The sequence below is a fragment of the Diabrotica undecimpunctata genome, chromosome 6, assembly GCF_040954645.1.
Source record: "Diabrotica undecimpunctata isolate CICGRU chromosome 6, icDiaUnde3, whole genome shotgun sequence".
NCBI classification, from domain to species: Eukaryota; Metazoa; Arthropoda; class Insecta; order Coleoptera; family Chrysomelidae; genus Diabrotica; species Diabrotica undecimpunctata.
Genome location: NC_092808.1, coordinates 146057741 through 146083941, shown reverse-complemented (window position 1 = coordinate 146083941; position 26201 = coordinate 146057741). Strand labels below are relative to the sequence as shown.

Here is a 26201-nt window from a genome sequence, read left to right as displayed (position 1 = left end):
AAAACTGCTCATGATACTGACTCTGCAGCCTTTGGACAAACATGTAATTATAATAAATCTTACAGCATAGGTCAAAACTGTTTTTCAGGCTGAAATTTTTGCTTTGGTGGACTGTATTTTTAAAATCATAGAAAGCAAAGATAATCAACATTTATACAGAGAGCCAAGCAACTCACCAAATCAAAACTGGTGAGGAACTGCAAAGATCTTCTTAACAACCTAACAAAAGATAATAAAATGTCTTTAATTTGGGTGCCGGCTCATGAAGGGGTACATGGGAATGAACGAGCAGATTTGTTGGCAAAACAAGGTTCGAGATAAACCTTTGTAGGCCCAGAAACATTATGTATCATTACTTAAGATGCTAAAAAAAGAAGATTCAGAAGTAGCTGATAAGGAATCATCAAAAGAAATGTAGAGCTACTCAAAGGCAAATCCAGCCTAAGTAAATATGACACATGAAGACACAAGACTTCTCGAGGAGAATTAAGTTAACTAAAAAAACTGAACTGCTGAAAGCTGCAGGACTGTGTTAGAAATGGCTTTATTCTACCAACTTTTAAAACGATTTATTCGATTTGTCATCTAAAAATATAAACCTCTTTGAACATTCTTTAAACAATTCTCTTAAAGAACTCCAATCCCAGTTCAATTATCAATATATTTTTATTCTCTAAGAGTTATGGTACATTTACAACTGATTTAGCAAATGGTAAACAGCTTAGATTGATTTAAAATAATACACTTGAAGGTTACTTCCTTTTTGACTTATGTGCTATGCTTTCTTGCCTTATTTCCATAATTTCGTAATAAAGTCACAATTTTTTCAATTATTTTCTATGACTTTGATCTTTTACCCAAGAACAAATCAATGGGATTTATTTACTACCTTGTTCTGATTACATTTCTTATTATATTGGCCAAACTGGGTGCTCGTTTAATGGTAGCTTAACTTCACACATATGTGATATTAATAAATTCTGATTTTATATGTTGAAGTGAGAGTCCTAGTGTCTTTCAGAAATGAATCTACGCCCTATTTTTGTCTCAGTACACACTTAAATATAATATACTTATTACCAACTTACACGTGATTTTAACATGTTATCTAAACATTTAAACTTAAAAATCATAAACACAAAATCATCTTTTTTTTTGACAAATTATGATATCTGCTATTTTTAAGTATCTGCGTTTGTTTCTCAAAATTTAATTTTTAGATTAGATAATCTTAGATTTATTATATTTTTCTCCTTGACATGTAAATAATTATATGATCATTGTGTTAATGTAAAGTACTTTAGGTATTTCACGTATTTGAATAGATATTAAGTTCTATTCATGGAATATTTCTTAACCAAGATGGTACAAAAAAAACTTTTATCCATTGGTATTTAAATACTTTTTTCTTCTGTAGGTACTAACTCTAATGGAGATTGGCGATTTCAGTAAATTCATCTCTCATCCTGTGCTTTTCTTAACGCTTAATATATTGGCCGTCCAAAAACAAGCCGCTCAATTGTCAATATCGAATCAGTTCATGAGAGTGTTGGTGAAAGTCCAGGAACATCAATTCGTGGAGAAGAATTACAAATTGTAAGAAGCTCTCTACAGCGTATACTCACTAAAGATCTGCATCTCCATGCTTACAAAGCTCAATTGACACCTAAAGCCTAATGACCATGCACATCAAAGAGAGTTCATTGAATGGATTATTGAACATCAACAAATGGATACTAATTTCAAAATGTACAAACCATCCTAAATGATGAAGAATATTTTCACCTTAATGGCTTTGTTAATCACCAAAATTTCAGCATTTGGGGTTCTGAGAACTCACGTCTGACAGTCGAAGAAAAAATGCATCCATATCGTGTTCCTGTTTGAGGCGGATTTTAGGCTGGAGCAATTATTAGAACATACTTCTTTGAAAATGACACTGCTCAAGCAGGGACTGTTACTGCTGCTGGTTATAATTTAATTATTTCATTCTACGTGTACATATATATATATATATATATATATATATATATATATATATATATATATATATATATATATATATATATATATATATATATATATATATATATATGTATACATACATATATATACATAGTAAATATTTATCTTATTTTTTGTTTATATTTTATTGATAATCTTGAGAGATCTAATTATCATAAATATTATAATCCTGAACGTAAATACCCATTTTGAAACAGAGCGTTTATTTATTGATTGCAATAATATTAGTAAGTATGTATTTTTTATCTACGAAAACATATTTTTCAAGTAAGTTAAACTTTACGAATTGAAATACAGGTATGTTATTACTTTATAAAATATTTACTCGTTGTATACCTAATTTGTTATTACCTAATCTATTTTGAGTAATTTTTTAGTTGTTGAATAAGTAGAGTAGCCATTTGACCATTGTTACTTCTAACATCTTTGGCGTAACATATGTAGACTGAACGAGAATGGTCTATAATAACAAGAAAATAGTATAATAATATGAATATAAAATAGTATAACAAAAAAAATACAGGAAAATAAAATTACAAAAAGAAAAAAAAATCCAGGAGTGAAATGGAAAGTCAGCAAATTACAGGTACGGGAAAATTATTCGATAACTTAAGTTAATCACATAGAAAATTTGACATGGGCTTTATGTTTGAGATGGTAAATATTTTCATTCCATTCGTTTGTATCAAATCACAATGTTCTCTATTCTGCGCCACCCTTAGTAATTGTTGAACGTACATGTCCGACCAAGTTCTGACATGCGAAGCTATGAAATTTCTCTTATTCGTAGCAGGTTATATTTGTCATTTCTTTTCCTTGGTCTTTGTTTACTTTACCGTTGTTATAAGTTCTAACTCTCTATTTAAATATGGTATTTAACACTGTTCGATTCGTAATGTGTTATGCCCATGATATTCTGAGTATTCTGCGATAAAGCCCTATTTCAAAGGCTTCTAGGCGTCTCATGGTATTTACTTTTAATGTCCAGGCTTCAACTCCATACAGAAGAACTGACCAAACGTAGCATTTAATAACTCCAATTAGGATGTCTAAGCTTAGTTTTCCGTTATAGATAATTTGCTGTCATTGGTTTTATAAAGCGATCGAAAAAAAATCGTAATTTAAAAAGGCTACTATATCACTTATTTTACGTATCTATATTAGCGAGGTCACCAATGTTAAATGACATTTATTGCTTGACATTGTCATATATATATATATATATATATATATATATATATATATATATATATACATCTAGCGGTTAATGTAAGCTCCGTTCTAAAACGGTATTATACTAACTCCAGTAGAATATACACCGTGTATTTTATTATCTGAGTAGCGCTTTATGTAGACTCCGACCAACACGTAGGATTAAGTGGACTCCACAAAAGGATAAACCATTTGTGGGATCCGTATTTACGATATTGCATATACTTCTAAACTCCTGCGATGTTGCCAATAATTGTATTAGTAGTAGATTTTCAAATTTTACAGCAGGTACATTCTGGAACTGGAAATTTATTTAAATATCCATTAATTTAATCATGGAGGAATTTGAGGACTATTTGGCTAATTTATGTAGTTAAATATAAATTGTTAACCGACATATACCTTTATTTTACTTTTTAGTTTTAATAAACAAGGCGGTAATTTATATTACTTGTTTTATATATTTTTAAACATAAGAAAGTGTCTATTATAAACGTGGAAAAGTTAAGTTTCCATTTTTATTAATTAGTATTTTTTATTAAAAGGCATTGTCACTAAAACATTTAGTTCATAAATGTACGTACATCGGATAGAGTAATCGTGTAACAGTTTATGAAAGTAGAAGCCCCTTTGGTAGGACTATAATGCTTGTTTTCCTATTAATATAATTAAAGAAAACTCAAACAATAGGAAGATCTTTGTAATTTTTGGATTCCTGCAGTTTAAGACATGCAATGTTTGTTTTATAGCGTAGTTGAATTTAAACTACAATAATTTATAAATCTATCTTTAATAACATAATTTTTTACTGCCTAATTTCAATAGATATGTCGATTTTTAATTAAAATATTTAATGCATTAAAGTCGCGTAGAGATTTTCACTAAACATTTAATTTTAAAGCTATTATTCTAATAGTCCAAAAAAAAGTATAAAAGTCTAGGGAATTCAATATCCCACTATGGATTTGTTTTATAGATTATCGTAAAGCGTTCGACAGAGTCAAATGGATACACTTATGACTGATACTAAAAGAATTAGGTGTACAACAACACCTAATTTTGCTTATAACTGAACTGTACGAACACACTACTGGACCATTTAAACTAACATTAAAAGAAGATTGAAAATCAAAACGAAATATAAGTATCTGGGAAAAATTTCTCAAACGATATTAATATTAAAAGGCACTTTAAAGAGCATCTGATAAAGCATGCTAAACCTTAAGGCGACTAAACCACACAAAATGGTTATTTGAGAAAAATTATAGCTCGTTCCAGAAAGAATTGTAAATATAAACATTAATGTAGATTAAGAAGAAACGCTGAAGAAAAAAACAGTAGCGGTTAGCCTAAATAAAGAAAGGCAAACAGAAGATGTAATTTGATGTTTTGAAAAAATCTGATCCGAAAACTGTATGAAAAACATCTCATAGTATAGACATAGAGCGCGGCGGTGCCTCTGCCGTTTGGCGGCCTATATCGGAAACTTTTACTACCATTTGACTATTTGTGTACAATTTTGTGTATGGTTAAGTGACACACCACAAAAAGTGTTTTTATTTTCTCTTTTGTTCAACAATTAAAATGTATTGCTATACTTCTAGATGTTCCAATACAATAAAGGATAATAAACATAAAGCACAGGGTAAAAATTGTTATTATTTTCTATGCGCTAGTTATTATAAACACATAAGCTATACTACAATTAAAAACTATGACCACTATGAAAAATATACGGTAGACTATGACTACATTTGTGCTTTAGAACTATAGTAAGAACAAGATAAAAATCTAAATTCCTTCATAATTATATTAACGAGAAGTTTATAAAACTTTTGTTCGTTATCAGTAAGAGAAAGCGCATTTCAGAATATATTATGAAAAATGTTGTTGATATTACAATATCAGATGATAGGAATACAAAAATAAAAAACAACTTACCTTTTCAAAACAACAGTCAATCACTTCATTTTATCACGAAAAATTTAAAAATTGCAATGTAATTGAACCCATTTTGCGAGCTATAGTTACATTGATACTTATGTGGCAATTAGCTGTAAAGTCATTAGTCTTTCGCGTCGTATCATATTTTCCTAATATTTTTGTAGGCAAGCGGTTTAGTTTGTGTAATATAATATCCCCAATTCGTCTCATAATATTTAGTTTTCAAAACAGCTGTTAATAATTCGTTCACATTTTTTAAAGCTCTTTGCAATACATTTGAAAATAAGTCGACAGTAAGTTCTGCCATGGTATTTCATACTGCCTAATAGTCAATAATTGATTATTCACTCAATCGTTCCAGGTGTATTAGAAAAAATATTGTATATCCTAATAATTAATAGATATATAGCTTATATATAGCTTATATCGCTATAGTTTGTGCAGTACATTTTATTATCCCTTTTGTGTATGGTATGCTTTTCAGCAAGTTGGTACTTGCTCTTACTTCTAAATCGACAGATCAGCTGTTTAACTGCCTGTACTGAACTTTCTTCTTCATTTTGCAAATATATATAAAAATTAATAAAACTCTGACATACCGTTAATTAAAATATTGGATACCCTATACTATTCAATCAACGGAAATACTAAGATCACACGGGGAGAATCTGTCCCTATCTAATTAGCCCTTTTCGGTCCATCTTTGGACATAGGCCTTCCCAATCCTTTTCCATTCTTCTCTGTCTGTCGGTATAGTCATCCACCTAGAGCCCACGTGCTTCTTGATATCATCTGCCCATCTCATTTGGGGCCTTCCTCTGCTTCGTTTATATTCCCACGGTCTCCAACTTATAAGAATTTTGTTCCATCGGTCTTCTTTTTGTCTTATATTGTGCCCGGCAAATCTCCATTTCAATTTTGCAACTTCTTGTCTAACATCCCTCACTTTTGTTTTCTCTCTTATCCACTCGTTTCTCTTTTTATCAATTAGTCTTATGTGCAACATTTGTCTTTCCATTGCTCTTCGGGTTTTTATGGTTATGTCCATGTTTGCTTTTGTAAATGTCCACGTTTGAGAACCATAAGTTAGAACAGGGAGTACGCATTGATTGTATACTTTAGTCTTAAGATGCTGTGGATATCTTTTGTTTTTAAGAATGTAGCTTAGTTTGCCAAATGCCGCCCATGCCAGTTTAACTCGTCTTTTTATCTCTGCTGTTTGGTTTTTTTTGTTACGTTTTATAGTTTGACCCAGATATATATAATCCTGAACTTGTTCTACTTCATCTTGTCCGATCCTCATTGTGATGTTTTCATCTGTATTTGTTATAATTTTGGTCTTGCTGTAATTCATAAAAAGGCCTATCTTTCCAGCTTCTACGTCCAGTTCTTTCATCATTTCAAATAATTCTTCTCATTTATCTGTTATCAATGCGATGTCATCAGCGTATATTAGATGGTTCAAGCGTTGTCCACAAATTTTTATACCTTTTTCTTCCCATTCTAATCTTTTAAAAATATCTTCCAGAGCCTGATTGAAAAGTTTCGGTGATATTGTGTCTCACGCCTCTATTTATTTGTATTGATTTTGTTAATTCATATCCTTTAATTGTTGTTTTGGCTTCCTTATCTGTGGTCAATTCTGCTGTTAATCAAAGAACTTTTCACTGCCCAATGTTCGACACTGTCGAAAGCCTTTTCGAAATCTATGAACGCTATATATATATAGAGGAATATGGTATTCATTTGCTCGTTCTATAAGTATTTTCATACTTAGTAAATGGTCACTTTTGCTGAATCCCTTTCTAAAACCAGCTTGTTGGGTATCCATCGAATTTTGTCGTCAATCTATTGGTTAAAATTTTTGTTGGGAGTTTATACATTACATTGAGGAGTGTTATGAGACGGTAGTTTTTTATGTCTGCTTTATCCCCTTTCTTGTGTAGGATAATGGTTACGGATTCCTTCCAGTTGTTTGGGATTCTTTTTTCTTTTAATATCTTGTTAAAAAGGGAATGTAGAGTGTTAATTACCACTTTTCCACCATATTTCAGCGTATCTGCAGTTATCCCATCTTTTCCAGGCGATTTGTTGTTTTTCATTTCTTTCAATGCCTTCTTTATTTCTGATTTGCTTATTTCTGGCTATAGCTCTGAGTTGACATTTTTTACTTTAGCCTTAAGTTGGTTTTTAATTGTTTCTGGTGGTTCCTTTTTTGTTTTGTATAGTTCTGAGTAGAAATGGTGGATAATATTTATAATGTCATCTTTAATGTTTGTTTCTAGTCCGTTTTCATCTTTTATTTTGTTTATTTCACACTTACCTAATTTCGGTCTTAAGCATTTCATATTTTTGTTGTTTTGTATTACCTTTTCTATTTTTATTTCTTGTTCTTTTCTCTTATTTTCTCTTATCATTCTGCTTATTGTTTTATTGATTTCTACATATTCTATAGCGTCCTTCTTTTATCCATAAGCTTCTTTGTTTCTGTTGATATATAGTTGTTCTTTTTTAGATCCTTTTTTGCTATTTTTTTTCCTGAAGTAATCATCGTTGCTGTAAGTATGTTGTCTATTTCATCTATATCTTTGTCATCACTGTCTAATTTTTAAGTAAGTTGTTCTTTTAATAGGTCTTTGTATATCTCTTTATATTGCCCTAGTTTGTTTCTATCTACTAGATCCCAGTTTTTAATTATTTTTCTTTTCATTTCATAGTTACCGTCAATACTAAGTTTTGCTCTGACCAACCAGTGATCGCTACCTGTTGTGAATCTGTTAAGAACTGTTACATCTTTAATGATATATCGTTCCGTGGACAGTATGTAGTCGATCTCATTTTTTGTGGATCCATTAGGGCTGATCCATGTCCACTTTCGTTGGGGCTTCTTTTTGTAAAAGGAGTTCATTGCGTATAGATGCTTTTCTTCTAGGTAGTTCATCAAAGTAGCACCTCTATCATTTCTCTGACCATACCCGAAATCTCCTATTTTAGTTTCTTCCTTGTTTAGTTTTCTACCCAGTTTGGCATTGAAATCTCGAATTACTAGTATAAGACGATTTTTATGTTCTTCCATAGCCTTTGATATATCTTCATAAAATAGTTCGATATCTTCGTCATCATAAGCTGTCATGGGGGCATATACCTGGATAATTTTAATTGATGTTCTTCTTATTTTAAGTATGACATAGGCTGTATTCGGGTTTCTTCTTTTCGTCGAGTTTCTGATAGGCCTATGATATCTCATTTTATGTTTGTTAATTCTTCTTCCAATTCATGTACTTTTTCATCCGTAGACATTGATCTAATATTGTATGTCCCTATTGACAGGTTGACGGATTTTTTTGATTTATGTTGTGTTCGTCTTAGTGGGTTTTTGTTTTTATCTATCAAAAGCGAATTATTGCGTCTCCCAGATACCGCGAGGCAGACCTTTGAGGTGTGGGATAATATTATGGGTTATTTCTGGTTTCATCATAATTTACACCGAAATTACTAACAAGAGAGTTCTCTTACTTCCACATGTTCAAATTGATATATAGTACCAACAGATGCTAGTTATATACCATCAGTACTAATAAAATGAAAACTATCAAATTAATGTCAATTTCATTGAATAATCAAAACAATCGAATATATATACCAAAACAACACAATAAAAGTAAAAGTAGAAGAAGAACTAACCGACCCTATTGAAGCTGGTAATGGGATAAGACAGGGAGATTTAATGAGTTCTCTATTGTTCAACCGGATTATGGATGAAATATTAAAAAAGTAAGAAATAAAAGAGGATACCAAATGGGAGAAAAACAAATTAAAATAATCTGCTATGCAGACGACGCAATACTATTCTTTCAAAGTGAAGATGATTTACAACGTATGCTACACCAATTTCATATAACCGCCAGAAAATTTAACATGTTAATTTCCTCAAAAGAGACAAAATGCATGGTTACAACAGCAAGTTTACTAATATGTTAATTGGAGTTTTAAGGTCAGATAATAGAACAAGTGATGGAGTTTTAATATCTAGGTATCATATTATCTAGCTACGGAAAACTCTAAACTTCAGTGAAAGATCCACTGAATAGAGCCAACAGAGCCGCAGGCTGCCTAAATGAAACAATATGAAGAAATAAAAATATCGGGAAAGAAACCAAAGGCAGAATTTACAAAACAGTTATCAGACCAATAATGACATACACAGCAGAAACAATACCTGACACAGAGAGAACAAAAAGGATGTTAGAAACAACAGAGATAAAAACACTTAGAAAAATTGATGGTAAGACACTATGGGACAGAGCTAGAAGTACAGATATAAGATGTAGATACAAGGTGAAGAACATCAAGAACTGGTTAAGAAATAGAAGAGTAGAATGGAAAGATCATATAAGCCGAATGACAACAAATGGAGTAGTAAACATGGCAAGAGACGGTTACCCAATAGGAAGACGATCAGTAAGAAGACCACGAAAACCATGGAACGGCAACTTACTGGAGACACATTGAAAAACAGACAGAGTCATGTCTATATAAAAAGAAGAAGAAGAAGAAGAAAAAGATACACAGGATTGACAGGATAAACAATAAAATAGCTGCAAGAAAGAGAAAATGAATCAGTCATATTAATGTAGAATAGCAGAGGACAGAGTATTTGTCATAGCCTTAGACAAGTGTCCAATTGAAAAAAGACCACAGGTCGTTCAAAAAAGACGGAACTCTAGAAAGAAAATAGAATAGATTTAAAAAAAAATAAAAGCATAAACATGTCTTTTCCTACTCTTATAATATTGAAAATACGCAAATAGAACCTTGAATTAAAATGTAACCTTTGATATCTGTGATAAATTCATCACCTGAACAATGGTGCCGATGTATGAAGTTGAAATTTTTTACACCTATTTTAACTGTTTATTTTTTTATTATCTATATATGAGTTACGAACGATATCACAAACCTATTTATTTACCACAAATAGGCTCTTTAATACCTTAAATTATTACTATACAAATCTGATTCGAAATATCGTCAAAAAGTAATACACGGCATGTAAAATTTAAATTTTCAATAAAAAGTAAAATATTAGGCATTACTTATGGGGTTCAAAGAACGAGCCTTTACGAAAATTTAAGTACTAAGAAGATCACCACAATCGGGCATACCCAGGGTAATGATTAAATAATTAATCGGCTAATTCTCCAGTCACCCCTTTAATATGCTTTTGTTAAATTGGTCCTTTTTAGGACCAACTATTCTAATAACATATGTTTATAACTGTTAAGGGTATATCTAGAGATCAAGAAACTTTGCTTTACTTAAACTTATCAGACATATGCGCTAAACACGAATCTGACTTATTTATAGTGCAGGAAACACATATAGGGCCAAACGTAGGGTATTTGGTATAAAGCTTATCGCTGAAAACCACATTATAATTATAGACATGCTATCTCTGTCGGAAAAAAAGCAAAGAATAACTCAAAGTAAAAAAGGACAACACCAGTCAGCTTTCAGAAAACCTTTCAACGATGTTGAGCTTGGATCCACCATTTACATATTTAATGAAAAATAATACAACTACCGACATTGAGGATCTGAGCACAAAGCTTATTACGAAATCTAGACCAAAAACACCACAATGGCTTATCCGGATGATGAACAACTGTATTCAAATTATGGAAACACCCAAAATCTAGAGACAAGCCAAAGTTGTTACTTCGCTTAAACCTGGCAAAAACTCTAACGAACACAAAAACTATCGGCCAATATCTTTATTTTATCAGCTATTTAAAATACTTTTGCACAAGATCGTTAATATGATTTCACCGATATTTTAAGAAAATCTCAAATTAAAAGACAAAAGTGGCTATAGATAGGGAAGATCATGTACATTACAAATGCTAAATCTTACCCAACACATCAAACACGGGTACGAAAAATATCGGGTATCAGGGGTGGTATTTTTCAATCTAAATGCCGCTTATGACACCTTAAATTACCAAATATTTCTCGAAAAACTATATGATATTCCCTTAGATAACAAACTCACTTATATTATTTGCGTATGCCTACACAAGAGAATATTTTTTGTATCACTCAATGTTAAGAATAGCAGATGAAGAACGGTCTCGCTTGGGGTAGCATAAAAGCACCTACACTGTATAACATTTACCCAAACGATCAACTTATACCAGTAGATAATAGGACTAATATTATAAAGACGATACACCTATTATTGCACAATAAAAATAAACTATGAATCAATTTGCAGCCAAAACCCCTGAAAAACTCATGTGCGCTCCTCAATTTCCCTAACATAGACGCTTTCACAAACTGAACATCCAATAATGTCATGAAATTGTTGAACTGTAGACTTCCTATAAATTTCTTGAAAATAGTTTGTATCCCACGGGATCAGTCACAGATCATTGTTTAAAACTAAAAGGTAAATTGAGGACCAGAAATAATATTCTTCGCAAGCTTGTCAGCTAAAAATGAGGCGTACGTCCTTCCGCCTTTAAAACATAGACGCTTGCACTATATGCTTCTGCTGCCGAATATACCTTGATAGACAAATTAACCATTCTTTCGTTTTGTGCACAACACTACTACCCATTTTAACACAAAAATATCTATTGCAGCACTTAACCATATTTATTTTGAGATAACCTTCTATCGAGATATAGTATACGAGATATCGAGTATACAAATAAGACCAGAACTAAAATAATAAAAAAGCTTTATACAAGATATCGCAGAAGAGTAGATGAAATAAAAGTAGTTTTTATTAATCGGGTGCTTACATAAAACGTACAAAGACATACTCACGTAAACAAAATACATTACGAAATTTCTGTAATAAAAAAAAACATCGAATTCGGCATTGAACTAATAAATTATATTAAATAAAAAAACAATATTTCTAAAAATGCAGAAAAAATAAAATTTTCTATGCAAGCGAACATTCCATTAAATAATAAGCCGAAATCCTTTTGTATCTATATACCTGTTTTTTAAAGAACCAGTTACCTTTTAGTACGTAGTTATACCAGGTAATAAGATATCCTCTGTTACGCAGTGTAATGCATATGACATTACACTGTCTACAAATAGTAGATAAAAATAAGGAGCCCATATAAACCGTTCAGGGTATATGTTGAAAATATACGGTATAATCGCACAGTTGCCAAACTCTCAGAGCTTACTTAAACCGATAAACGTATGGTTCAAATATACAATGAAAAAGATCTGAACGACCCCTATAATATATACTCGTGAACTAAACGATATACATTTATGATACAGGGGTATTTACGGGCTCCAAAAAATTTTTATAAATTATTAAACTCTACATGTTGATGAATCGACAGAACCAATATTATGGAATGGTTAAGTGAGCTCCGTATATCGGTATCCACTTGACCACGGAGCTCAATTAAACCTGAATTTTAACATGGGCGGAGTCCACTTTATGCCGTAGATATATATATATATATATATATATATATATATATATTTATTTATTTATTTATTTATTTATTTATTGAGCCGAGCAATATTCTTCTTCTTCATGTGCCTTGTCCGTTCCGAACGTTGGCAATCAACATGGCTATTCTGACTTTGTTTGCGGCAGATCTGAATAGTTCAGCAGATGACAATCCGAACCATTGCCGCAAGTTTTGGAGCCACGAGTGTCTTCTCCTCCCTGGACCCCTTCTGCTGTCTATTTTCCCTTGGACGATCAGTTGTATTATCAATATTACTTCTATATAAATGTAGAAGTACACAGCTAGTCACAAAAGAATGTTAATTGTAAAATAGGTGTTACTAAAGATAAGCGGTCTGCAGAATATAACAAATCATTGGCATCGATATTTATATACCACGAGAAAGCATTCGATAAAAAATCATAACAACATTGACAGAATCTTAAATAAATCATCACTATACCTAAAGTCGCTAACATCGCTAAAGTATCTACCAAAAGGTAAGATTATATGAACCAAATATAAATAAATTCTATATACAGTGAGGAGTATGGCAAGGAGACATCATCTCTCAAATCCTATCAACGACCATTTTAAAACATATTTGTAAGAAAGCAGATCTGAACGATATAAAGACATATGAATCTCAAAATAAATGAAGAGCAACTTCTCAGATGACATCGTCCTTATAGTCTATCGTATTCTTCTTCTTTAGGTGCCGTCTCCCGATGGGTAGTTGAATATCCTCATCACTGTCTTTACTCTATCTAATGCTGCTCTGAAGAGTTCTATAAAACTGCATTTAAACCAGTCCCTTAATTTCTTTAACCATAACACTATCCTTCTTCCTATACTCCTTCCTCCTCTTATCTTTCCCTGTATTATCAGCCTTAGCAGTTCATATCGCTGTCCCCTCATTAAGTGTCCCAGATATTGTAAGTTTCTTATTTTTATTGTGTTTATTATTTCGTATTCTTTGCCTATTTCTCGCAATACTTCCGTATTAGTTTTCTTCTGTGTCCATGCTATTCTCAGCATCTTCCTGTAACACCACATTTCAAAGGACTGTAACTTATCTATGTGTTCTTGCTTTAATGTCCAGCTTTCAAGTCCATATTGCAGTACCGAAAACACGTAGCATCTCAGTGCTCTTACTCTCAGTTCTAATCTAAGGTCTTTGTTGCAGAGAATTGTTTTAAACTTTACAAACGCATTTCTTGCTATTTCTATCCTTGCTCTTATTTCGGTTGTTTGATCATTATTGTCTGAAATCCAGGTTCCTAGGTATTTGTATTTATCAACCCTTTCTATCGGTACATTTCCCAAATGTATCTTTGGTGGTATATTTGTTTTCTTTGTTATTATCATGTATTTTTTCTTTTTTATATTCATTTGTAGTCTATATTTTTTACATAAACTGTTTGTTTTGTTTAGCAGTAATTGGAGTTGTTCAGCAGAGCTTGCCATAATCACGGTGTCATTTGCATATCTTATGTTGTTAATAGATCTTCCGGTAATTATTATTCCTTCACTTTGAGATAGTAATGCTTTTTCACAAATGGCTTCACTATATACATTAAATAGTAATAGGGACATAATACATCCCTGCCTAACTCCTCTTCTGATTTTAATTTCTGGGCTGGGTTCCTTATCTATTACGATTTCTGCTCTTCGATTCCAGTAGAGGTTTGTTATTATTCGTAAGTCTCTATGGTCTATGTTTTTTGTCTTTAGAATTTGAAATAATTTTTCATGTCTTATTTTTATATAGTCTATCGTATGGATGGTGCAATTATATCACGCTTTCTTGAAGGTCTGACTAAAGATTAACTTATAACTGATCAGGTGCTAAATCGTAATATTGCTGTTAATGAAAAGGTATTTGGTTAGGCACAGATAACAAGACAGCGTTTGGTAAATTAAACTATGGATCTAAATCGGACCTACCCATATGCCTCAAAAGGAAAATCTTCGACCAATGTGTGTTACCTGTACTCACTTATAGAGCCGAATCTTTAACACTTCCAAAAATGGTAGTTAACAAGATTCACGTGACTCAAGTGGCGAGGGAGCACCAAATGCTGGCTGTCTCCCTGAGAGACCGAATCTCAAACGAAGAAATACGTCCTAGAACAAAAACAGCAAATTCTTTTGCAAGAATTATTTGAAGTAACAGATTATGATAATCATCGAGTCGAGGCCAAGACAAGAATCACTACAAAGCAGTGCTGCCCACCAACCAGATGGACCGATGACCTGAAGCGGGTTAGTAGTAACTAGAGCAAACCACAGACAATAGACACAGATGGAAAAGGTAAGGAGACCTGTGTCCAACACGGAGATAATAAAAGAGTACGATCAAGAGACTCTGCTAGCTGACTCTGCCTTTGATCCAAGTGAACCCCAATCAGGATTCCGAGTAAAACTTTAACACAATTGGGCAGCTTCTCCAGACCTGATTTTATAAGTTTTGATGTCAGCATGTTACTAGATCCATGGGTATACCACAGCAGAGTAATAAAAAGGTTATCGGGTGTTGACGGAAAACTTATAGTTAATAAAAGATGTACAGTAAACTAGCTGACTGTATTATGGCCGATGTATAATAGACGGCTTCCAAAAAAATATTGTTTTCTTATTTGTTATTAAATCTTATTTTTATATTTTAGATCAAAGATGGTGTCAGTAAGCTGGATATACATTAATCCCATAACAACTACATATCTGCTTATAACATTACAAAGAGTGTTATCAGATTTAATTTTTGAAAATCGTTATCGTATTGCTGTTGGCAGAGTTATAATTCTAATCCAAGATTTGGAGGGCGCTCAGGAATATTGTTACCACAACTATAATCTTAGTTATACCGGCGACGAGGCTTGTCCATTTAGAATATTACAAAATACAATGCCATTTAATGACATTGCACAAAAAACAATAATAAAAAATATAACCTATATTATATGGCGAGACGATATCAGTTACTATACTTTAATAAAACATTCAAACAATATTTGTAACGTACTGGCATTAGAAATAACACAAACTGAAAACATAAACGTATGCCTGGAAAAATTAAGTCAGAATATTAGCAGTAATGAATATGAGAAAAAAAATGACGACAAAAATTTAGGTAAACATCTCAAAAGTACCAAAACTGTTAGAAATGTTGCAAATACCTCACCTACTTCTTATAGTCCATCTATTAGTAAACAGACCTCTACAGAATCGAATCTATCTCATAGCACAACCGCAACTTTATATTGGGATAAATTAGAACTACATGCATTAGTTTTTTTATTGTCCGGTGCTCTTATATTTATGATAATAATTATAATAAGCTTAGTATACATTATTTGGAAAATGTGTAAACGTTTTGAATCGAAGCAAAGGCAACATTATGGCTACATAAATATATATAGAGAAATTAGTACAACTAGTGACGGATATCTAACGCCAAAGCTAGTTCAGCCGCCCCACTATGAGGAACTTATCTACAGTTCTCCAGATATTCAAGCAAATATTGATATTAGAACAATGAGGGACGGATACTTAAAGTCAACCATAGTTGAGCCTCACCAGTACGAAGAAATTATATATCAACCTCAGCATTCGCAATATTACAATATCCCTGCGGTATCCTCTAGAACAGGTGAAATTTGACCAATTTACCTAAGGTAAGATACTTTTATTACATATTTTGTATTACGGTATCTATATATATATATATATATATATATATATATATATATATATATATATATATATATATATTCGGTTTTTTATAACGTCTTACGACGTTGTCCGACTCCCAAACGCCACTGTATTCTGTCTTGAGTTAGGTTTTCGTCCAGATTTCGAGCGCTAATCGCTTTCCTAACTCCCAGGTTCCAGCTCTGTGGTGGTCTTCCTCGTTTCCTCTTCTCTGGGGGTTGCCACATCATCGTTTTTTTAGGCAATCTTTCGTCCCCCATTCGGCTCACATGCCCATACCATATGAGCTGTTTTCTCTCAATATCCTCAACTATAGTGCCCTCTATACCCATTTGTTGTTTTATCACTTCATTCCGTATTCTGTCGGCTCTTGATATTCTCATCGATCTTCTGATGGCATCCATTTCCGTGGCTTCGACCTTTTTCTTATATTTTTCGGTTATTCTCCATGTCTCAGCTCCATAAAGTAGGCTAGTTTTAACCATTGTCTCGTAGGTGTTCCATTTTCTTTTCTTTGATATTTCTTTACTGCATAGAATTCCGTTCAAACATGCTATAGCTCTTCGTGCTTGTACAATTCGATGTTCTATTTCTCGTTCGTCTTTTTCACTACGGTCGAAGATGACGCCCAGGTATTTATATTCGTTGCATGGATTTATTTTTTGATTGTCATCGATATCGAGTTGTTCTGCTTCAGCTCCAATTGAGAGGTATTTTGTCTTTTCTAAATTGATATTTAATCCCCATTTCTGGTATTCTTCAATTAGTTTTCTAAGCATGTATTCCATGTCATCTTTGTCATTTGAGATCACCACCTGATCATCTGCAAACTGTAAAGTATATATGTAATCCTGATCGTTCAATTGTATACCCATTCCTTTGACTTTCCTTTTCCATTGTTTCAGAGCTGCAGAGATATAAATCTTAAATAGAGTCGGAGAGATACAACATCCTTGTCTGAGACCCTTAGTAACTGCAAATTTTTCAGCTAAGAGGTTTCCGAATTTCATTTGGGAATTTGAACCATAATATAGATCTTTGAGAGCACTAACCAATGTTTGATGTATGTTTGATGTGCCCAGGACTTCCCATAGTTTATTTAGCGGGACTGTGTCATATGCCTTCTCAAGATCTACAAAAGTCATATGTAACTCTCTATTTGTCACAATTTTCTTTTCTATAATTTGTTTAAGACAGAAGATGTTATCTGTACATGAACGACCTGCTCTAAATCCTCCTTGTTCTTCGTCTTCAGACGATTGATAATCTTCCTCTATCAGGTCCCGTAGTATTCGACCGTATAGTCGACTCATTGAACTTGTGACCGATATCCCTCTATAGTTTTTACAATTTCTCCTGTCACCTCTTTTATATATTGGGGTCATATATGCTGTTTTCCATTCATCTGGTGTTGGATGTCCATTAATATATTCGTTAAATATCACCGTGATCATTCTGTGTAATTTCTCTGAGCCATTCTTTATTAATTCCGTAGTTACTCCCTCTGGTCCACTTGCTTTCCCATTCTTCACCCCTGCTATAGCTTTTTGAACTATGTTGATGTCTATGGTAATATGCTCTCCCAGAATTTCGATTCTTGATGAATTCATATCTTCTTTAAATTCGTCTCTGTTCTCATTTAATAGATGTTTGTAATAATGTGTCCAATCCTCGGGATTTGTGGGATTTAGAATCACTTTCTCGTTAGTCGGCTTCTTAACAGAGTTTATAAACTTCCACGCCTCAGTGCATTGTCGTCCTCCAATATAAGATTCTATCTCTCTGCACCTTCTATCCCACATCTCATTTCTGGAGGTCATAACTATCTTTCTAGTTTTCTTCTTCATTTCATTGTATCGGTCTTTGTCTACGTCATCTTTTGTATTCAACCACTTATGGTATAATCTTTTCTTTTCTGTTACCGCATTTTCGACGTCTTCATTCCACCAAAGCTTGTTACTAATTTTATTTTGTTTGATTCCTAAGACCTCCTGTGCTGTTTGATGAATACTTGATATTATATTCTCATATATGTATTTGGTATTTGTTAGTGTTTCGTCAAGTTTGGAGTCAATTCGAGTCTTATATAGTGTGCGGGTGCTCTTATGAATTAAACTGGACAGATTGTATTGAGGAAGATCAATTCTTTCTAAAAGTTGTTCGTCTTGGCTTGATGAGACACTGTCCTTTAATCTATATGGGAAAACAATTTTTGCCCTGACCATGTGGTGATCTGATCCGCATACTGCTCCTCTCATAGCTCTAATATCTCTAATGAGTATTTGTGAATTTTGTTTAACTATCACGTAATTACGGTATCTACTATACATAAACCAAGCTGTGGTTAACGAAAGGGTCAATTTCGTGCAACAATTAGAGAATTGAATTTTTAATACCTACGCTGTGTTGTAAAGGGCGATATCAGGACCAACTCTAAAGTACGTGCAATAGCAATTTTTTAGTTATGATTTACTAGCAGACCCGCCGAACTTTGTACCGCCTAAAAATTAAATAATGTATCAAAGTTCAATAAGCTCCTCTTTCGAGTCTGTTAAGTAACAGAAGTAGATTTTCAATATCTAAAAACTGCTTTGAAAACACAATTGCACTTTGATCTTGTTGGAAAAACACTCGCATGTTATTTGTCAATTGGAGCGTCTTTACATCATGCCACAAATTTGATGATGTTAGGCATGCGTTTGATTCACCAGCAGCAATTTATTAGGAAATAATTAAATAAGGAACAGTCTGAAAATAGACTAAGGGCTCCACAAAAATTGTTTTTGATTATCACGAATATCTTTTAAAGTTCTGCCCAGTCTCTGTAATGTCTTCTTGTGAGCCAATGTACATTCATCCCAAACAAATAATTTTCGTACCTGTAAAATCTTCGCCATTACTCTATTTTTGGAGATGTCGCAATCTGGTGTTTCATTAATTTGTATGTTTAATGGTAATTTCAAGGCAAAATTTGCAATTCCTCCGCCTTCGATCCAATGTTGACCAGCTTCTATCAAAGTGTCATATGCAATACTTTGTTGTTGATTTAATTGTAGAAAATTTAATTCCACAAAATGTTTTGTTATTGCTGCTAAATGTTATTTAATTTAATTGGATGTTATAATTAGACAACTCCAGTTTAATGCATTACAGAAAAATCTTACTAGACAAAGTAGGCTAATGTCACGAATGCTTTTCACAATTAAAAATAAGTATTGTTTCGATTAATTAGGATCTCTGAATTGCACACTCTATAAGAACAAACATCTAAGATAAGACACAAAAACAAGAATCTATAAAGCAGCAATTAGATCTATATTAACATACACGGCGGAGACAAGACTTGATACATCTAAAACGAGACGACTACTAAAAACAACAGAGATGAAAATACTCCGTCGAATATCAGGAAAAAGTCTGTTGAATAGGGGGAGAAATAAAAACATAAGAAGAACGTGCAATATTGAAGACATAAATGGATGGGTGACAAAACGGAAACAGGAGTGGAACGAACACGTTAGTAGAATGGCAGAAGATAGGATAGTACGACTAGCACTAGATAAGTCACCAAATGGAAAAAGAAGTATGGAAAGACCAAGAAAAAGATGGTGAGATCATTTATACAATTTAGGAGGCTAATATTGAAGAAGAAACAGGCTTAAAAGCCTACATACAAGAAAGAAGAAGAAGAAGTTTCGAGTAATTATTGACTTGTAATATAGTTTATTTTGGTTTATTAACGAAAAGCAGAAAATGCCAAGGCTTAATAATTTTTCTAATATCGATATGATATGATTGCTATTTATTGTCAGCAATATTTTAACAAGCGTGCAGCGAAAAGGAAATATTTAAGAAGATACCCAAATGGTTTGCGTTGACCATGATTCTCAAGTAAGTACACGACGTTTATCTTCAGCGTTAGGAATCTTCAACATTTCAGTTTTAAAAATACTATAAGGTAAGTATCTTTACCCTTACCGTGAGCATTTTGCACCTGTGCAAAATCTACTTCCAGCAGATTTACCTTTAAGATGCAGATCTGCAAATCATATCCAAAACAGGCCAAACATTGACCACTCCTTCGTCGATAGAATGTTATTTACCAACGAAGCTACATTTACACGTCGTGGAGTTTTTAATTTAAGGAACAATCAGTTCTGAAACACTGAAAATTCTCATGTTAAGGGAGAAAGGCACTTCCAACATGAATTTCAAATAAACGTCTGATGTGGAATCATTCTTAATCATAGTTTAGGGACATGCGAGTTACCTTGTAATTTGAATGGTAAGAACTAGGTATTTACATTTTTTACAAAATCATTTTATTGATTTGTTGGAAGATTGCCATTAAACTTAAGGCAAAATATGTGGTTTATGCAAGATGTGTACCAACACAGTATACGAGGGCAGTAAGAAAATACTTAAATACCAACTTTTCTAAACAAACGTGTCTACAGGAATCCGATACACTTATAATCAACTTAGGGAAGAAATAAATAGTGCTGCAGTTTCTTTTTTGAACCAATGTTGCTATTTAATATGAGACGATCTTTTATGGAACGTATTGATAAATGCATGGAAGAAAATGATGGACATAACGAATCTTACTTTGACAAACGGTTTAATGTTATTCAGTTTAACTATTTCTTAATTTGGTTTGTAAATAAAATGTATTTTGTTTTGACTTTAATTTAATATAAAACGTAAATTATTTGATGTCAAATCCTATAACACTTAATTAATTATTCTACTGATGTATGTAAAAAAATATTAGTGTATAAATAATATAATATACTTTTAAATAACTTTAGTTAAAGGTATTTCATAACAAAATTTAGAAGTATCTCTAGCAGCTTCATCAAAATATGCATCAAATTATAATTGTTCGTACATATACTTTTTTTTTTGTTTTAATAAAACCTTATTGGTTTAAAAGGTTATGTTTGTTTTAGATTCCACAATAATATAAATCTCATATTAACAAAAAAGACGTAAATAGTCCCCCAATATGGATGTATATTTTCCCTCAAGGAAGAAAAGTATATTCTCCGATGAAAGTATATATTACATACTTTTTAGCAGGAAATAGTCAGTATATATAGTACCTATATTAAAAGTTAATTAAGTAAGTTCATGTGACCTTCTGGCTAAAGCCTAGTGTTACGGTTTTCAGGTCGCGCAAGTGCCCCTAACGTGACTTAAAGACTATTTAGCCGGGATCGACGGCTTTACGTGCCCTCCGACGCACGGTGGCGGCTAAGTTAAATTAAAAATTGAAAAATTTGTTATTGCTGTGATTCGAAAGTATTTACTTAAAAGTTAGTTAAAAATAAAATATACCAATAATTATAATAAATTTAATAATTAAAATCATCATACCATAACTTCTTACTTTAAAAACAGCTTAATTATGCCAAGTACCAGCCTATTACTTCCAACTTTGTACAATTATTGTTACTGCCTTTATTAACTATAAGAAAGCCTTTGACTTAGTGCCGCATAGGTGGCTTAGACTTACAGATAAATAAAGAATTTATAGAGTCGATGATAATATTGTATACTTTTTAAAGCATATGACAGATTGAAGGACTAAAATTCCCATTCAAATACCTGGTAAAAACAATATCTTTTTTCTTTTTGATACGCTAATGAATATTGTGTAGTTATATTTGTGATTTTTAAGACCAACTGTCTTGACATCTCTTTGGTGATCTTCCTGGCAGCCGTTTTTCGTTTGATTCCCATCTCGTACAATTTTTGCAATCCCATCTACTGCCATTCTCGTTACATGTTGATTCTAATTTATTATTCGTTCTCTTTCTTATCTCACTACATCTCGGACATTACGGTATCGATAAATTAGAAGAAAACCAAAGCTGAAAATAATCAAATCAACATGTAGGTACATATTGCAAGGAGAGTCATTCAATGTGGTTCTGTCTAACGATAAACTTCCTATCATAGCTGCTACGAAAAAATAACAATACTGTATTGACGATGCTTAATTATCTGACATATATGGGCCATTTAAAATTAATATTATTATTATTATCATCAGATGGTAAGAACTCTAGAAAGTTTCTCGAACGATATACATAAGTATTTCACACTATGCAAGTGATTTGTTCCTAATATACTTAGAGCAAAGCTTTAGCCCGAAAAATTCAATATGCACAATAACCAAAACATCGAAACCATGGGTTAAAATAATATGCAGAAATATCTAGAAGTAAAACAAGCAAGAAAAATTGACCGTAAACAAATGAAAACTTTCGAGTTCGAATAAGAGTAAGACAGCTACATCACACATATCTTAATAGTAAAAGAATTTTTAATACATTAAATTAATATGTTTTGCGTTTTGCTTTTTATTTGATATTGTTACTTAATTGGTTTGAAACTATGTCTTTAAAGTGAGACTACATCTCATTAAATGAATTTCAATAAAGTTAGCCTTGTTTGACATCAGGAAAGATGTTTTTTGAAAAAGACATGAGACATTACATGAAATGTATTATTAAAATCACTCAGGTATGAGTACAAAATAGTAAATGCCGATATGGCTGTCAAACCCAAGAAATCATCCAACATTTTACCAAAGGTTGTCAGGCATTTGTCGAAACTGATTATAAAGAACCAGGAATTAGTCAACAAACTGAGGCCTCCCCAAACCAACCATATCCCTTATCATTAATACGTTTCTGACGGTATGCTTGAAAATGAAAACTTCACGCTTTACTGGGACCACACTATGCTCACATATAATAAACTAGTTACAGATAATAAACCATATGACACATTAGATAATAGACTGACTTGACAGACAAAACTGATCAGGTTATTCATTATTGAAATCTTATAAATAATACCTATTATTCTCTCTACTACTGATGTCATTCCCAAGAACTCATAGAAAATAGGTGGGTTTTGGTACACATCTCTATAAATCCATTCAGAAAGCGGTTCTGCTCTCAACATCCAGATGTCTAAGAAAACTCCATCATTTTAATACCGTAAGTATTTGGTATGAGTATATTTTCCTTTGGAGGTAGTGAAAACCATATTGCTTATATCTCATTTATTGAAAAATCAATTTAAAACAAAAAATAATTAAACATTTTTGAACACAAAAACAGCCAATTGTCTTCGAAAAAAAAATCAGGGATAGATAATTAAGAATATACTGGTACACTGTTAGCACATTCCCAAAAACCAATAAAGGGAATAATAAACCTCAGGACCCAAAATACAAAAAAGGAAATGAAAAAGTCCTAGCATTTATCAAACCCTTAGTCAACACACACTTAAATTGCTATTAAGGATATTTGCCAATAAAATTCTTGAAAAAACCGTAATTAGTGATTAAGCTGTAAACAAAAGAAACTATATTCATCGACGGAAAAATTATTAACAAACTTGCTGAAAGTATATGCGTTGTAGCTCTAACTAAACTTTTTCACTATGTTAAATTAGAAGATGTGGTGTTACATTTGGAGGGCCAGAAGAAAAAAAGAATATTTTAGTGTGAGGTCTATAAGTGGTAAAAGTAATAGTTTTAAAAGGTTGGGCAATTTTGAATACCTACGTGTAGTATTCGATGAAAATGAAAAAGAGAAATGGGAGCTCGATGTCAGAATATCGAAAGGGAATAAAAAATTAGACAGCTTAAGAGCCCAAATGAATTTAAAATACGTTGCTAGATAAGCCAAACTCTGAATATATAAAACAGTTATTACATCCACACTAACATATACCTCGAGGCATGGACATTAAATAAATCTCTCTCTGGAAAGATGGGAAAGAAAAATATTGAGACGCTTATTTGGAGGAAGGAAGAGAGGGAGAAGATCGGTGGGAGAAATTAATGGCTTTGTACAAAGAACTTACCATCACCAGGTTCGTTAATACGCAAAGCATCAGATGGTTTGGTACATGTAGAAAGAATAGCATCAAATAGAATGTCTTAACTTGTTATGACCAGGAAACTAATCAGTCCCAGAAGAAGAGATAGGCCCAGAGCAAAGTGTATTAATAAAGTGTAGGCAGACCTTAAACACGTGAAGGTGAGGGACTGGAAAAATAAAGCACAAATCAGAATTTAATGGAGAAATATTGTTCCACAGGTCCTTCAGCGTAGTTAAGAATTTTGTATATATGTACTTAAGTTTAAGTTATGTTTAAAATAATAATTGTAATTAGTTAATCTTGATAATAATTATTGTATTTTATAAAAATACCCTGGGTCTTAAGGGGCTATTTTGAGTATCAAATAAATGTTGAAATGACTAAAAGAAACAAGCCGGTCCAATACAATCGTAGAGAAAACAGCTTATAACTTCTTTTCCATTTTTCCTAACTTTTTGTGTGGGTTTTTTAAGATTAGTCGCTTTAAGACCTTCTTGCTGTATTGACCAAGAGCATATTATGTAGTGATTCCCCATCAATTTAGTGACCTGGTGACAACGTTCACCATGCTCCCCACTAACATCTCCTAAATTTTTCCGAAAAGTAATCAAGGTGACTGTTATTAGTAGAAATGGTTTGGAAAGAAATGGGGAGTATGGTCCACGGAAAAAAAAGTTGAAAAAGATCACCAACCAAATATACAGATTTTATTATGCAATTCACAGGTAAAACTCTACCGCAATACATAAAAATCGGAAGAGCGGAAAATCGGGACAAATGAAAACTGACAGCACAAGAGATATCACACAATCATGATACTTGAAAATACGCTACTAATTAGGAAAAAAGAAGTAGTAGAAGCATGGTTTTGGGATCTAGGTTTTTATGTATGTGGGGAATCCATTCATCCCACAAATATGAAAATTCGATAAAACCACTTGGCTGGCCCAAGAGCAGACACGTTATTTTTAAATCAATACATACCATCCAACCATAAGTAGAAGAGCCCATTTTATTTAACACTATTTCTAGGTTTTAACACTATAATAAAATAGCATTTAATAAAGTTTTGGATGAATCAATAAACAACCTCCATTCCTTCTTTTTGCGTTCAATACCAAACTCATTCATTAGAGATATAAAAGCAGTACAGTAAATGATCGTCGTTTTTAAAAAAACTTGAAAAATTGTTAATTTCTTTTCCTATACATATAAATACTGATTACAATCACCAACAAGTTCTTTTCTTTTAGAGCCAAGCAACTCGGATTTTCTTTCCTAAAGCCAAAAACTCTACCTAAGTTGTACAGTTCGATCTGATTAAACAATGTAGGTTCTACATTTTCGGTAGCACATTAAAATTCTTTATTATCTTGTTCATCTTAATCCGGTTGTACAAAAGAAAATAGTCAGTTTGAAGAGAATTAAAATAATCTAGAGGTTTAGGTACCGGCCAGTCTACACCGTGTCTAAATGACGACGAAAAAAGATTCGGATAGCTTACTAACTTCTTGTTTTCTAAGTTATACCCAGTAATATTAACAATAAAAAAGTAAAAATTATTAGAATGACTTGTTGGCTCCCTCCGTATTATAGAACTAACAAATTTAAATGATTTTTTCTGTTTTGTTGACCATTTTCTTAAATCTTCAACACATACAGAACCTTGTGGATATACTAATACTAACGAAATAGCTATAGGTCAGAGATAAATCATCTCTAATAAACTATAACATAAAACACAAACATAGAGAGATCAGAATTTGGATCAACAGAGGGCACAACATCCCTCAAACCTTTCAGTTCGAAAAGCGTAAACATGGCTGATAACTGTAAGATCTAGACCAAGAAAGTCGACTTTTAATTTTTGTTGTCAACAACATATATTGTATAAGCTGTTACTATTTTTAT

At 32.4% G+C, this 26201-nt stretch overlaps 1 protein-coding gene and 1 long non-coding RNA gene across 5 annotated transcripts in view; one reads left to right on the top strand and one right to left on the bottom strand.

The window, feature by feature from the left end:
• blo (bloated) overlaps positions 1-26201 on the bottom strand; it is a 524956-nt gene that overhangs the window by 488419 nt on the left and 10336 nt on the right. The gene's annotated exons all lie outside the window — the stretch shown is intronic.
• On the top strand, positions 2207-26197 carry LOC140444058 (uncharacterized). Of its 2 annotated transcripts, none has more exons than XR_011951309.1 (4): positions 2207-2322; positions 2403-2611; positions 15341-16348; positions 21338-26197. It is a non-coding gene; the product is annotated as an uncharacterized lncRNA (long non-coding RNA). The 2 variants fall into 2 exon arrangements; XR_011951310.1 differs by having other exon boundaries at positions 2392-2611.